Source organism: Apis mellifera, linkage group LG8 (genome assembly GCF_003254395.2).
Source record: "Apis mellifera strain DH4 linkage group LG8, Amel_HAv3.1, whole genome shotgun sequence".
NCBI classification, from domain to species: Eukaryota; Metazoa; Arthropoda; class Insecta; order Hymenoptera; family Apidae; genus Apis; species Apis mellifera.
In genome coordinates, this window is record NC_037645.1 from 9,601,868 (window position 1) to 9,615,753 (window position 13,886).

General features: G+C 35.8%; 1 long non-coding RNA gene across 1 annotated transcript; it reads right to left on the minus strand.

Annotated features, from left to right (window-relative positions):
• Positions 1 to 967: 967 nt before the first annotated feature.
• LOC113218920 lies at positions 968 to 13,044 on the minus strand. Its single transcript, XR_003305088.1, has 2 exons — positions 7,309 to 13,044; positions 968 to 1,810 (listed from the first exon to the last, which is right to left on the minus strand). It is a non-coding gene; the product is annotated as an uncharacterized LOC113218920 (long non-coding RNA).
• Between the last annotated feature and the right edge of the window lie 842 nt (positions 13,045 to 13,886).

Sequence of the window (13,886 nt, forward strand, 5' to 3'; positions counted from 1 at the left end):
TATTTCGCGATCGATAAATTTCTTCTTTCCGACAATCCCGACGTAACGCTCGATAATTAATCAGAGGCGACGATTTTTTTCTTTCGAGAAATATAAAACGGATGATTGGCATTATACGTAGCGATGGGGACAAAACACGGCTTCCCAAGCGTGCAAGTGTTTCTCCTCGCAACGAGTCCGTTCCTATTTACAAATTCAAATTTAACGACCGGCCGCCATCGCTTCGAAATTTAAATCTACAGATATCGTTACTGATTGAAACGATTGGATCCCGAGAGCGATCTCCCGGGATTGGAAACGGTAGTTGACGCTTGTCCGATGAATTTTAGAATCACACCATCGGCATAAATCGATCGATGTTTTTAAATCAAGCTTTTTTTTTTCTTTTCTTTTCTTTCTTTTTTTTTTTTTTTTTGGATTATTTAATTGAGACAGGTTAAGGGGATAAATTTTCGATAGTTGTCTCGCCGTTTCAAATTTAACTTGACACAGTAAATATTATAGATCAGAAATTATTCTATACTTTTATTGATTTTTGTTACGAGTCGAGAGAGAATTTTCACGATATTCGAAATATGAACAGAGAGTTTTTTGGAGGCTAGAATAAATTCTTCAAAATTTCAAAATTTATTCTCGAAATATTATTTTTGAAATATTTCATTCAATTTTTAATTTTTAATCGTAATAATTTTTGAAATATCATATTTCATTTAATTTTTCTAATTTTTAATCGTAATAATGGAGTTTGGATAATCTCCACGTTACTTCTTCTTTCTTATATTTTCAAAATGAAATCTTGTAACAAATAAAAAAAAAAAAAATAAAGACATCAAAATTCCAATACTGTGTCCAGAATTTCATAAATATTCACGAAAGCACCAGGATTCGTTATTATTATTATTAACGCTCAAGAACAAAAGGAAAAAAAGAATTCATTGGAAGAACATCTGATATATTAGCTCGCAACTCGTGCTTCCATCGATCACACCACGCAACTCTAATCATCATTGCACGATTACATCAGTCTAAAAAAATGTTTACAAACTCGCGCGTTATTGATCGCGTTCGCTACGAGAAAAAAAATAGAATAAAAAAAATTCGAAGAAAAGATTACACCTTATAACTCTCATAACTCCGTAACTCTTGAGCAATCAATCTCGAATCTCTCCTTTTTTTTCTTTTTCTTTTCCAACCAAGTATATTTCCTTGGAATGGAGGTTGAAGTGTTTCGCGGAGCCGGTGGTTTTATCCGATCGTTGTATCGATAGCGACCGATAAGGCGGCACTGGAGGAAGGCGTGCTGATAACACGCGTGCATTATCACGGGTGCGCATCCACGGCCTCCACAGTGTCGTGTCGCATCGGGAGAATGGGCAACGAGCGATAAACACAACGTGTTTTATATACCATGGGCGACCACGAGTTTTCTTCCTTCCTTCGCGGCGTTCTGTGTGTACTTATGGCGGCGCTGCACTTGTGCACAGTTACGTAAGCTTTCCTCGCTCCAAGAACAAAACTTTAACGTTTCGATCTCTATTTACTCGTTTCTCTACTTACCCTTTTTTCTTTTTTTCTTTCTTCTTGAAATTATTCTGGACAGACGTTGCTCTCCGATTCCGCCTCTTTTGTCTCTATTGTTGGCGGTGCTCAAAAGTTGGTATCCATTGCAATTAGGGAAAGAATCTTCTCCCTTCTCCTTCGCTCTTTGAAAATAGGACGATGTTTGTCTTTTGTTATATGTGTAAAAATTTTCTCCCCTTCCATTTTTTTTTTTTTCAAATTCGTCGATGATCTATGGTGTTCAATTGATCTGAAAATTATCCGTTTGAATATGTAATTTAATAATTTTTTAGAGTGATAATTTTTAAAGTTACTTTTTAAGTAATTTGATTCAATTTGATTGAATTATTAATGTTATTAATTTGATCGACATTTTGTGAAGAATATAGAAGAATATGTATTATAAATATAATGTAAATAGAGTTTTTATAAATGTTTCTTGTAAATTTGAAGTTTCTTATGCTTCTGTGTATATTTGAAAATATTTTGGTTTTCTCGTTGCGTTAAAGAATATAATATATGAATACGAGATAAAAGGAAATTCAGTTTTTAAATAGAATTATTTATTTTTTATTCTTCCTTGCAATTCTAAACGAGTTTTTTTTATATTCATTTAACGGAATAATGAATCTTCGTTTTCTTCTTTCGAATATAGATCTCTTTTTTTGTATATATTCTTTCTGCGAAGAAGAAATAAATATATATATTTGAAATGTTTAACTGGAATGGAAATGAGGCAAAGATTTTCTTATATCTAATTTTTGTTAAATTTAAATATTAATTTGAACTTTAAAATCGTATATACAAGTTCAGATTGACGCAAGTTAAACGCCAGTTTATATTTAATAAAATTAATAAATATGTATATATATCGATCCCTTATAAATTATTAAATAATTTCTTCGTCTATTGTAAATAAAGCTTGTAAATAAATAAAGAAATAAGCTTGCCAGATCATCGTAAGAATTTTTTTTCTCGTATTAATTTTTATAAATAAACTCGAATATTCTTTTCCACCGTTCGTTTTGCCGATTCTACCTTTTTTTGCCGTATATTCTAGAATGTTTTTATTGCGGTTATAATGGAGACTCGAGCGAGGCCAAGGTGTTGAAAAAACTTTGTTTCTCGTTCGACGATCATCTGAAGAGGTCTTTAACCACGCTCAAAGTGAAATTTACTTCGCGTGTTAAACGTCCAAGGTCGTGTTACTTATAACAAGTAAAAATGTAAACAATGTAAAACGAACATAGAGAGACACAGACCAGCAAATAATAATTCTTCTTCTTCTAAATGATAAAAGAGAAATTTTTGTATTTTTGATTAAATAAAATTTTAAAGATATTTCGAATACGAATGAAATTATATAAATTTAATTCGATCGTTCGAATCACCGTCTGGTTCGCGTATGCTTAATACACGAGGCAACGATTATTGATACATTCTGTGTAACGACCGACAGAGATTTGTAGCGGCGAGGAAAAAAAGACTTGCTTCTTTTCGTGAAAAATTGCGGACTGGATATATCACGGGAAAGCGGTAATTCAAAGTTTAGAGAACGATGTTTGTCCATGTCGTAACTAGGCCAAGTCTAACTCGATGCGGTCTCACGAAATACGAAATTGTAAATTCAAATGCAATTGGAATAATCTTTTGTGATTCCCTTTTACGTGTCTTGCCTATCGTTCCCGCTTATCTGAAACGTTAGAATTATTTGTACTGTAATCGGAAAAATTGGAAAAAGTTTCTTTTATGATCGTTAGAAATTTCTGATTTAAAACTCGGCACGATGTGTCGATCTAAAAATTTTATTAGATCTTTTGAAAATTAATCACTTTCAAAATGATAAAAAAATACGAAATACGTATGAAACGTATATATCTCTTTATTTTCCCAAACTTTGTTCCTCCCGATAAATCTCGAACCACAATAATCTCCAACAATTCGAAAACAACCGTTCTTATTCATCCACGTTCGCTCGAATTATCAGGCTTATTCCCGTCTCGCACGTTCGAGGACACAAAGAAAATATTTAATCGGCAATATTTGCTTTCAATATAAAAAACCGAAAGGAGGTGGGGGAGCAGAAAAGAAAAACGTACAATCAAGCATATCAGATATTCGACGAAATGATTCTTCGCTCGCGTAACGCGCATGCGCTTGCGTCTGCGCGCCTAAACCGCGTCGCGCACCAGTGTACCGGCAATCGCCACTTAAATAACAGAAGCAACGACCCATCTCCAGAAATATGCGAGCGTAATCACGATACGCGAGTTTATTCCGAGGAAACCAGGGATGCGTTGTCGGAAACGCAAACGATGAACCGGTGACCCTGTGTTATCTATAACAGCAAGACTTTCTTTATTTTTCCTTTTCTCCTTTTCACTCTCCCGCTCGTTGGATGGGGATCGATAACGCTTCGATTTCGAGCTCGTTCACGTGATTCATCCTGCATGATCGACCGAAGTCTTTCGGCTCCCTATGTTACCGACCCCTTATTGGCTGAATCCGTAGCATAGGTTATCCCCCTTCCTGGCCGGGAAACCCTTCTCGGGCATTTTTAACCAGGCCATCGAGGCATTTGCGAGCTAGATCTTCGTAGGGATTACGTCTCGCTTGGCGGCGATCCTTTTAAAAAACCGACGCACGTCTTATTGGAGCATGAAACGCGCTTAAAATTTACATTTAACGTTTTTTGTACAGGGAAATATCTTTACGATTAATAGCAGTAGACTTGATTCGGTACAAACTAAATCGATTCTCGCGCGTCTCGATGATCGAATATATCGTTTCTCGCGACCTAAGTCTGTCGTTATTCTTCGAAGAAACGTGCAGAAATGGATTCGTTCGTTTTTCCTCTCTTGTGTGGCCACCGTCACGGATTGTTTTACGAGGCTTGGTGTTTTATCGGGGAGAAAGAACCGTGTGGCGACACGATAAAATTAAATGTTCGGTGGCTTGACCCGGCTCGGCTCACTGCGTGCGGCAACTGATCGGCCTGAAAACATGAGGCAGGCTCGAGATGCACCGCGGCGCATACTGATTGCGTCACGCTCGAAAAATAGGCACGCGTCCCAATTTCGCGAGTGTTTTGACCGTACGTTTCTCGGTAAACGTCCGTCCCTCCGATTAACAGACGCGACACTCGACGACAGGTTGCCAGACCTTTTTCATCCGCCACGCTTTATCGGCCATTTGCTTCATTGGCAATTGAAATTGTTTCTCTATTCGGTAACGCTTTATTCTCACAAATTGTTAAACGAGAATTTTCCCGACAATCTTGATATTGTATTTCGAGTTTGATCAACCGCTCGTTATATATTATCCGTTAATTAAGAAAATTTATTTTTTTTATTTATTGATGAATATCTTTACAACTTTATGAAAATTTTCGATTTGATTTATGACATTTGAAAAAAAAGTATTATGTACTTAAAGATAAATTTACAGATCTGTGATATTTCTCTTTTATTTTTAATCCCAAGTTATCAAAAGTAAAGTTTCGAGTAAAAGTAGTTCCATTTCGTTCAATTTCGTTTTCCAAATAGAAATAGCATGAATTTCTCGACACGAATTTATGGGATACAATCATTGACTCGCGGAGAATTTCTCGAGCGATACACTTTTCGCAAGGTCTTCAAACATCGTAATGCAATTACCAAGATAATATTCGCGATAAGTTGCAATTCGTGCAATTCTGTTCTGAAAACACATTTCGTTGACCTCGTCGATTACAAATCGTCTGATAAAGTTGTATTTACGTCACCTTCGTCGTAAAAACCTGTCCCGTGAAAAAACTTTCAAGTTGTATCAAATTTTAAAAATATAATAAAAATATCTCGAAAGAAAGAATTTAACGATCGAAAAAAATCTTTTTGAAAATAATTTTTTTCTCGCAGTTTTATTATTCGTCAAATTCATGATCCAAAAAATTCGAACTCGATTAAGTTTAACGACGACGATTGCAATGAAAGAAAGTTGGCTGCGCGAAATAATTAAGTTTTTCATATCTGAAGAGAGAAAGAGAGAGAGGAGGTTTTGTTGTCGATCGACGTTCGCTTTCGTGGCTTTCCACGCACGGAAAGTAACTCGAGGTAAATGCAGTGTTACGATCAAATTGCTCCTTATCGCCTCGATATTGTGGAAAATTACACATGGTTGCTGAGTTGTTATTATTCTGTTGAAATTATCATTGATGATATTCTTACAAGCGTGTAATTTCTTTTTTTTTTTTTTTTTTTAATTTTTCGAAATCGATTAGATCGATATAGAATTCTAGGTGAGAGAAGATTTAGGTTATTTTCATTTTTTTTTTTTGCGAATTCTTTTTTTTTAATTTTTAATTTTTCGAAATCGATTAGATCGATATAGAATTCTTGGTGAGAGAAGATTTAGGTTATTTTCATTTTTTTTTTTTTTTTTGCGAATTCTTTTTTTTTAATTTTTAATTTTTCGAAATCGATTAGATCGATATAGAATTCTTGGTGAGAGAAGATTTAGGTTATTTTCATTTTTTTTTTTTTGCGAATTCTTTTTTTTTAATTTTTAATTTTTCGAAATCGATTAGATCGATATAGAATTCTAGGTGAGAGAAGATTTAGGTTATTTTCATTTTTTTTTTTTTTTGCGAATTCTTTTTTTTTTTTTTTTTAATTTTTCGAAATCGATTAAATCGATATAGAATTCTAGGTGAGAGAAGATTTAGGTTATTTTCATTTTTTTTTTTTTTTTGCGAATTCTTTTTTTTTAATTTTTAATTTTTCGAAATCGATTAGATCGATATAGAATTCTAGGTGAGAGAAGATTTAGGTTATTTTCATTTTTTTTTTTTGCGAATTCTTTTTTTTTAATTTTTAATTTTTCGAAATCGATTAGATCGATATAGAATTCTTGGTGAGAGAAGATTTAGGTTATTTTCATTTTTTTTTTTTGCGAATTCTTTTTTTTTAATTTTTAATTTTTCGAAATCGATTAGATCGATATAGAATTCTAGGTGAGAGAAGATTTAGGTTATTTTCATTTTTTTTTTTTTTGCGAATTCTTTTTTTTTAATTTTTAATTTTTCGAAATCGATTAGATCGATATAGAATTCTAGGTGAGAGAAGATTTAGGTTATTTTCATTTTTTTTTTTTTTTTGCGAATTCTTTTTTTTTAATTTTTAATTTTTCGAAATCGATTAGATCGATATAGAATTCTAGGTGAGAGAAGATTTAGGTTATTTTCATTTTTTTTTTTTTTGCGAATTCTTTTTTTTTAATTTTTAATTTTTCGAAATCGATTAGATCGATATAGAATTCTAGGTGAGAGAAGATTTAGGTTATTTTCATTTTTTTTTTTTTGCGAATTCTTTTTTTTTAATTTTTAATTTTTCGAAATCGATTAGATCGATATAGAATTCTAGGTGAGAGAAGATTTAGGTTATTTTCATTGTACACTGACCTCTCGCGAATATATATCGCACAGGCTCGAAGATATTATTTGTGCTGTGTAATCTTATCTTGAAAGAACAGGTCATAAAGAGACTCATAGATTTATCAACAGATACGTTTAAGAAAATTTATTAACTTATTCTTGTATGAGTTTTGGGTAAAATTTTCTTTTCTTTTTTTTTTTACAATATTTTCTAATAATTTTCTTATTAAAATATAATAATCAACGTATGTCATAAATAAAATATATCTCATCTGGAAAATATAATATATAATCGAGAGAGAATAATTTCGAATTAATTCAATAATAATATTCCTTACGTTACGTTAACTCCGTCGATGATTAAGGTCAATTAGTGTTTAGCCAACGAGAAGAAGGTAGTCATCACTGGAGGTGTCATTTCTGATTGATAGACGCGTTCATTGGCGGCCGGTAAAACCAATGAATCGAGGCGAATTAAAAATTAAAAAAAAAATCGATTGGCAAATTTTCAAGGGAGAGATATCATTTTTCAGGTTAGGAGAGTATTCTCGAAACGTTTTCCTCCCCCCTCCCCTCCCTCCCCCCATTCGACACGTATCCGTATCGATGGATCCGGTTGGAGGAATATAAACTCTGTCCCAGTGGCACCGCTGAATATCTGTTGATGCCACCGCATCAGCTGACTACGAGACGCGTCAAGGCTACTGGAGAGATCAAATGAATAATGTACCCCTTTCAACCAGCTGCATAACTACATATCTCGGATCATTTTTAAGCCGGCTCGATCGATAATAGCGCGCGCGAGAACATCTTCACGAGAACACACTTTGAAAATTATCTTTCCGCTACGTGTTGTTCACGCGTGCAACAAACGAATACGGGTGCAAGAAACGATACTGATTTTTCATTTTACGCGCAGATATTTATCTCTGACCGGTTTCAGATTAGATTTTTAAGACTAGACTATCAACTATCAATGTAATCGATCTCGTATTATTCATTACAATATATGATTTTTACGAAACGAGAAAAATAACGATGAAAACGTTGAGACGAATAGATTTGTCCGTTTATATGAAGAAAAATATTATGATAAAAGTAAAACGAATCGATATGTTTCATCATTTACGAAACATGTTTCGTTCGACGAAGAATTCTCCTTTTTCTTTTTTTCGAATCTTATAATTCAACCTAACCTCTAAATACATACACGCTTTGCTCCGTAAAAAAAAAAAAATATTACAATTCTGAAAAGAGAAACTACTTCGAAAAATACGCTCGCGATTTTCCTGCTCACCGGTAACCAACGTGCACAAGTGCAAAAAAGGAAGAAGAAAAAAGCGGCTCATAAATCGACGCTAAAGAATTCGACCTTGCTCGAGACGTCCAGTCGAATCCTCATCACCGGAGAACCTATATATCCTGATCGATTCCACCGAACATGCCTCTCTCTGAACCCGTCCCTCTCTCTCTCTCCCTCTCTCTCTCTCTCGCACTCGGTGATCGATCCCCGGGAGCATAGCCAAAGAACCGGATCCGATGGCGCGCGGCTCGCATAAAGAAGCGCGAAAACGACGATAGTACGCGCGGTGACTTTGACGCCAACCAGCCAGCCAGCCAGCCAGCCATACAGCGCCCCAGCCACATCGTTGCCACAGCGTAACAACTGCGAAACTGCAAGCCAGTGCAATCGTCGGCAGACGGGGCTAACTTCGCATGACGTCACCTTAGCCAGCGTATCATTTTTAGCCCACATATACAACCAAGCCGGCCGACCTCCTCCCCCTCCCTCGCCCCCAACCTTCGTACGCGTATGGGTGTATCGCGCGCGTATACGGCCGGAGGACTCGTGTGTGTGCGTGCATGCGCGCGGCACTCGCTCGTTGTGTGCGTGTGGACAGTGCGAGTGACCGAGTGCGCGGTATAGGCCAAACTCGACCAGCGATGGCTTCGAATTGACCGATTACGTTCTTTTTTACGTATCTCGTTTCGCACGGGGATGGGACAAAATTTGTACGACTCGTATAACTATACGAACGTCTCGTAGGAAATGTTCGATTCAACGATGAGTTTGTTCGTTAGACGAGATATTTTTAAGTCTTATTTTAGTAAATTTGTGGACAGAGATTATTCGAAGGAATCGTTGTGCTTGATTCTTTTTTTTTTTAGCATGATTTAGCTAAGTTGGAAAAATTTGTTCGTTAAAGTTATTACGAGGAATTAGGATTGGAAATGTGCGTTTGATAAATGGAGGAAATGAGAGACTATTTGGTTAACTGGTTAAATTAGATCCTTTTTCTCGATGACGTAAACGGTTCGAAAGTCGAGTTTGTTCGGATTCGTAATCCCCGCGGATAGTTCGAGTACCTCTCTACTCGAGTGTAGACACGAGCTCATGTTTTTGTCGGAGGTGGTACGTTCCTCGATTGCATTGTGGGCGCTTTCCCTTGGCACTAGTGACCGAGCTGAAAACATTGCTCGCTCATACCGAGAGTTCTTGAGGACGATAGACTCGTGTAGTCTTTCCCTCAGCGGTTCTCAACCTTTAACGCTTCCTTTCCATGATTCTTTTCTTCCCAATATAATCAATCGTTGTTTCCTTAATACGAAGCGATCGAAATATACTTTTTATACTCTGTGATGAAAAAGCAATCGATTATCGATTAAAAAAAAATTATTATTCGAATAAGATTGAAACGAAGCAAGCAACGAGATAATACGAAATTGCAAAAGTGTCGATGTAAGTTGGTGGCGGGGAGCGTTGGAAGCGAGAAAGGGAACGATACGTGGATGCATGTAAGATGAAAGAACTCGCAAATGATGAGCAAGGTGGGGAATGAATGGGGGAATGAGCACGCTTTCAGCAACCGGGGTTCAAGTGCTTTTCGCAGGGACAGTTTCAAGGAAAGCACACAGAATTCAAAGCCTCGACAATTTTAGAAAATGCTATCCTTTAAGCATTTTCTCTCGACTTACTTTCCTTCCTTTTTTTTTTTAACATTTAAAAAAAAAAAATAATTGATGAAGTGACAAGTTGTAACTTGTTAGAAGATAATTGCAAATCACGTATCGTGATTTTGCAATTTTACTTTTTTAAAATATTGTCAAGCGAAATAATTCACTTAACGGATACTTTAGATTAGATTAATTGGAAAAAAAAATATAGATAATCAAAGTATCGAACTCGAACTATTTATTCGCTCGAGTTAAGTAGAACAGGTGGGTGAGAAGTGTGACTTTTTGGTCAAGGAAAATGGCGGTTCGCCGAAGAAGCCGGAATGTGCATCGCTAGCGCGAAGAAAAAGACGAACCGAGGAGGAGGACAATAGCTGAGGATGCATTTTTGTCCCCGGGACGTTTGGTGAATCCGTAATAGCTATGGGAGTGGTTCCGTTCATCGAGATATCGCTATAAAACGCGCGGCACATCGCCACTTTCTTCAAACCACTTTCGAAAACACCTGTTACGCGTTAAATTTTGCCTCGATAAATCATAATCGTCGATCTGCGTATATATATATATATATATATCGTTGAAGAATTTCGAAAGTCGTTTGAAAAATTTCGTCGAATTTTTAATAATTTTTCTTTCCTCTCTCTCTCTAAATATATATATTTGCAACGGAAATTCTATCATCTTTCAATTCCAGTTAAACCGAATCGTCTGTTCGCCAACGTCCTATTCTACTTGGCAACGATTTTGACACGTTATATCGAATACGTTCTTCTTTGGAATTCGAATGAGAATCGAACGAGCGATACGACGATTTTGAAATATCGTACACCTCTAATGATGGAATAGTACGTCTTTGTTTGGAATAAGAATCGAAGGAGCATCCTTGATCCGTAGAAATCTGTGTTCAAGTTCGTATCGAACGTTCGTCGCCGGTTGGAATAAATCAATATTGAAAACAGTGGCGGACTAGATGCTCGCCAGCGCGAGCCAGTCGAGTCACGAGTGTAAAGGTTAGGTTTGCTTATCTCACGCGAAAGCCGCATTAATAATCCACGCTTGGCTGTTCCACGTTTGGTTAAATGGAACAGTAAACTCGGTTTTAAGCTGTTGTATAGGGGATCTAGTGATTTAACGATCACCAACTCAGAACTTCAGTCCCTGTCTGTTATATTTTTCGTCTCGAGTTTCGAAACGTGAGGTTTCTCCTTCGATTCGCCCTCTACTCGTTTCGTTCGACTTGCTTCTTTGTTTTGTTTTCTTTTTTTGCGCTCGAGACGACGCGACCGTTTCGACCGTTTGGAGTGTCATTAGCTCTAGGAACGTTTTTTAGTAGTTTGCGCGCTCGAAACAATCGCGATCGCGGTTGAAAGTTTACGAACGTTTTGCGAGCTACGTATTATAAGTTTACAGACAAAGTTTTCAAAGTTTTACATCACAAGTCGCTTATCGATTTAATTTTAAACATCTTTCTGTTTCTCTCGCCGAGATATTGAATAATCATTTTTTCTGATTGCATCTTATCTTTATTTTCTTACCAATTCCAATTTCAAATTCTCTAGATATCGACGATAATTTTACCTCGATACGTGTTAAAAGTTCTTTTAACAAATTCTATAACCTTTTCTCAAATAATTTTGCTACAAAGTGTATCAAAATTTCAGACTCTGTAAAATCGTTTCAATAATACGAAAACTTCGTAACTGTATTATTGCAAAGCGTACGAATAAAATGATGTTGAAAAAAATTTATTATTTAAGAAAAAGAAAATAAACTATCCGCGTCTATAAACTATCACAGTCCGCGTTCACTTTTCACATCCTAAACTGGTTTGTTCGAAATTACAAAAGCGAAATGTACGTCCGAATGTATCGTAACCTGTGCAAGGCTCTATCGGCTTGAAAACGCAACGTGCATGCTCGAAGAGCTGCTGAAAAGGCTTGCAGTCAGGGGTTGAGAGAGAGGGAGAGAGGGGGCGTGAGCCCTCTCCGCGTTGCATAACGCGCGCGTATAATGCAATTGCGGGCAGACTGGAACGCCTGTTAGCGTGGACGGCAGAAAGGAAGGCACACGGATAACCGGAGGCCAGGTCGTTGCGTGAACGGTGCGGCAAGTGCACGGTGTGCAATGAGAGGAGAGCGCGCACGCGACTCGACCGGTGTATCGGGATACCGGGGACGAAACTGCTGCTGGCGCAATTTGCGGCTCTCGACCCGCTCGAATTTCGTGGCGCGTGTCCCGATCGTTTCGTGAACCCGTTTGTTTCGTCCTTCGGACCGCCCTCCTTCGGTTTCGATAACGACGCGATAAATCGTGTCCGATCGATTCTTCGCGATAATTTTTATGATAATTTTTTTTTAATTAAAGTCGAGAGGGAAATTTTCACTTTTCACTTTTTTCAATAAATCTATTCAAATTTCTTTCGAGAAATGGAAAAGTTACTGAAGATTTGATTAGTTCGATAATTTATTTGTTAAATGATAATCGGGAATAATTGTAATGGCGAGGTTATACGAAAAGCTACGATTGATTATAATAATAATTAAACTGTATCATTTCTCTGTGATTTTTGATGATAATTTTTAATTAACAGTCGAGAGAGAAATTTTCACTTTTCAAGAATCAAATTTCTTTCGAAAAATGGAAAAGTTATTAAAGATTTGATGGTTAGTTCGATAATTTATTTGTTCAAAAGATAATGATAATCGGGAATAACTGTAGTGGCGAACTTAGTCGAGGTTACACGAAAAGCTACGATCGATTACAATAACTACGAATGTAAATGTTACTCGAGCATTTTAATAAGTAATTATTTAAAGTGAATTTTAACCCATTTATTCTTTTTCAGTTAATTTCCAATTTTGTCGATGAATTAACCAAAGTTTCGACTATGGAGGAGAGAAAAATTCTCTAGAATATTAATTTCTCCCTAAATTTCTAAAAAAAAAATCTAGAAATTTCGAACTCGAGATAAATTAACCAAAGTCTCGACTATCGATAGTATATATTTTAAGTTAGGGGAGAAAAATTCCCTAGAATAATTATCCATGTTAATTTCTTTCTAAATTTCTAAAAAAAAAATCTAGAAAATTCGAACTCGAGATAAATTAACCGAAGTCTCAACTATCGATGATATTATATTTTAAGTTAGGGGAGAAAAATTCCCTGGGATAATCATTCATGTTAATTTCTTTCTAAATTTCTAAAAAAAAAAATCTAAAAATTTTAAACTCGAGATAAATTAACCAAAATCTCGACTATCGATAGTATATATTTTAGATTAGGAGAGAAAAATTCCCTAAAATAATTACCCGTATTAATTTCTCCCTAAATTTCTAAAAAAAAATCTAGAAAATTCGAACTCGAGATAAATTAACCGAAATTTCGACTATCGATGGTATATATTTTAGGTTAGAAAAGAAAAATTCCCTGGGATAATCATTCGTGTTAATTTCTCCCTAAATTTTTAAAAAAAAATCTAGAAAATTCGAACTCGAGATAAATTAACCAAAGTCTCGACTATCGATAGTATATATTTTAAGTTAGGGGAGAAAAATTCCCTAGAATAATTATCCATGTTAATTTCTTCCTAAATTTCTAAAAAAAAATCTAGAAATTTCGAACTCGAGATAAATTAACCAAAGTCTCGACTATCGATGATATATATTTTAAATTAGGGGAGAAAAATTCTCTAGAATAATTATTCATGTTAATTTCTCCCTAAATTTCTAAAAAAAAAATCTAGAAATTTCAAAGTAGAGATGTGTTATTGATCCTAACGCGGATTGGACTGATACTGACAATACTACAGTATTATGAGCGTGGAAAATGTCGAGAAAGTCACGTTCGCACGATAAACCGAGTCCACCGCCGGGTGTCCTTAACACTTGGGTGCAATCGATGCAGTTTTTTTTTTTCGGTGCATTCTAGATAAGTAGTCTCGTGGTCTCGAACGTGACGTGGC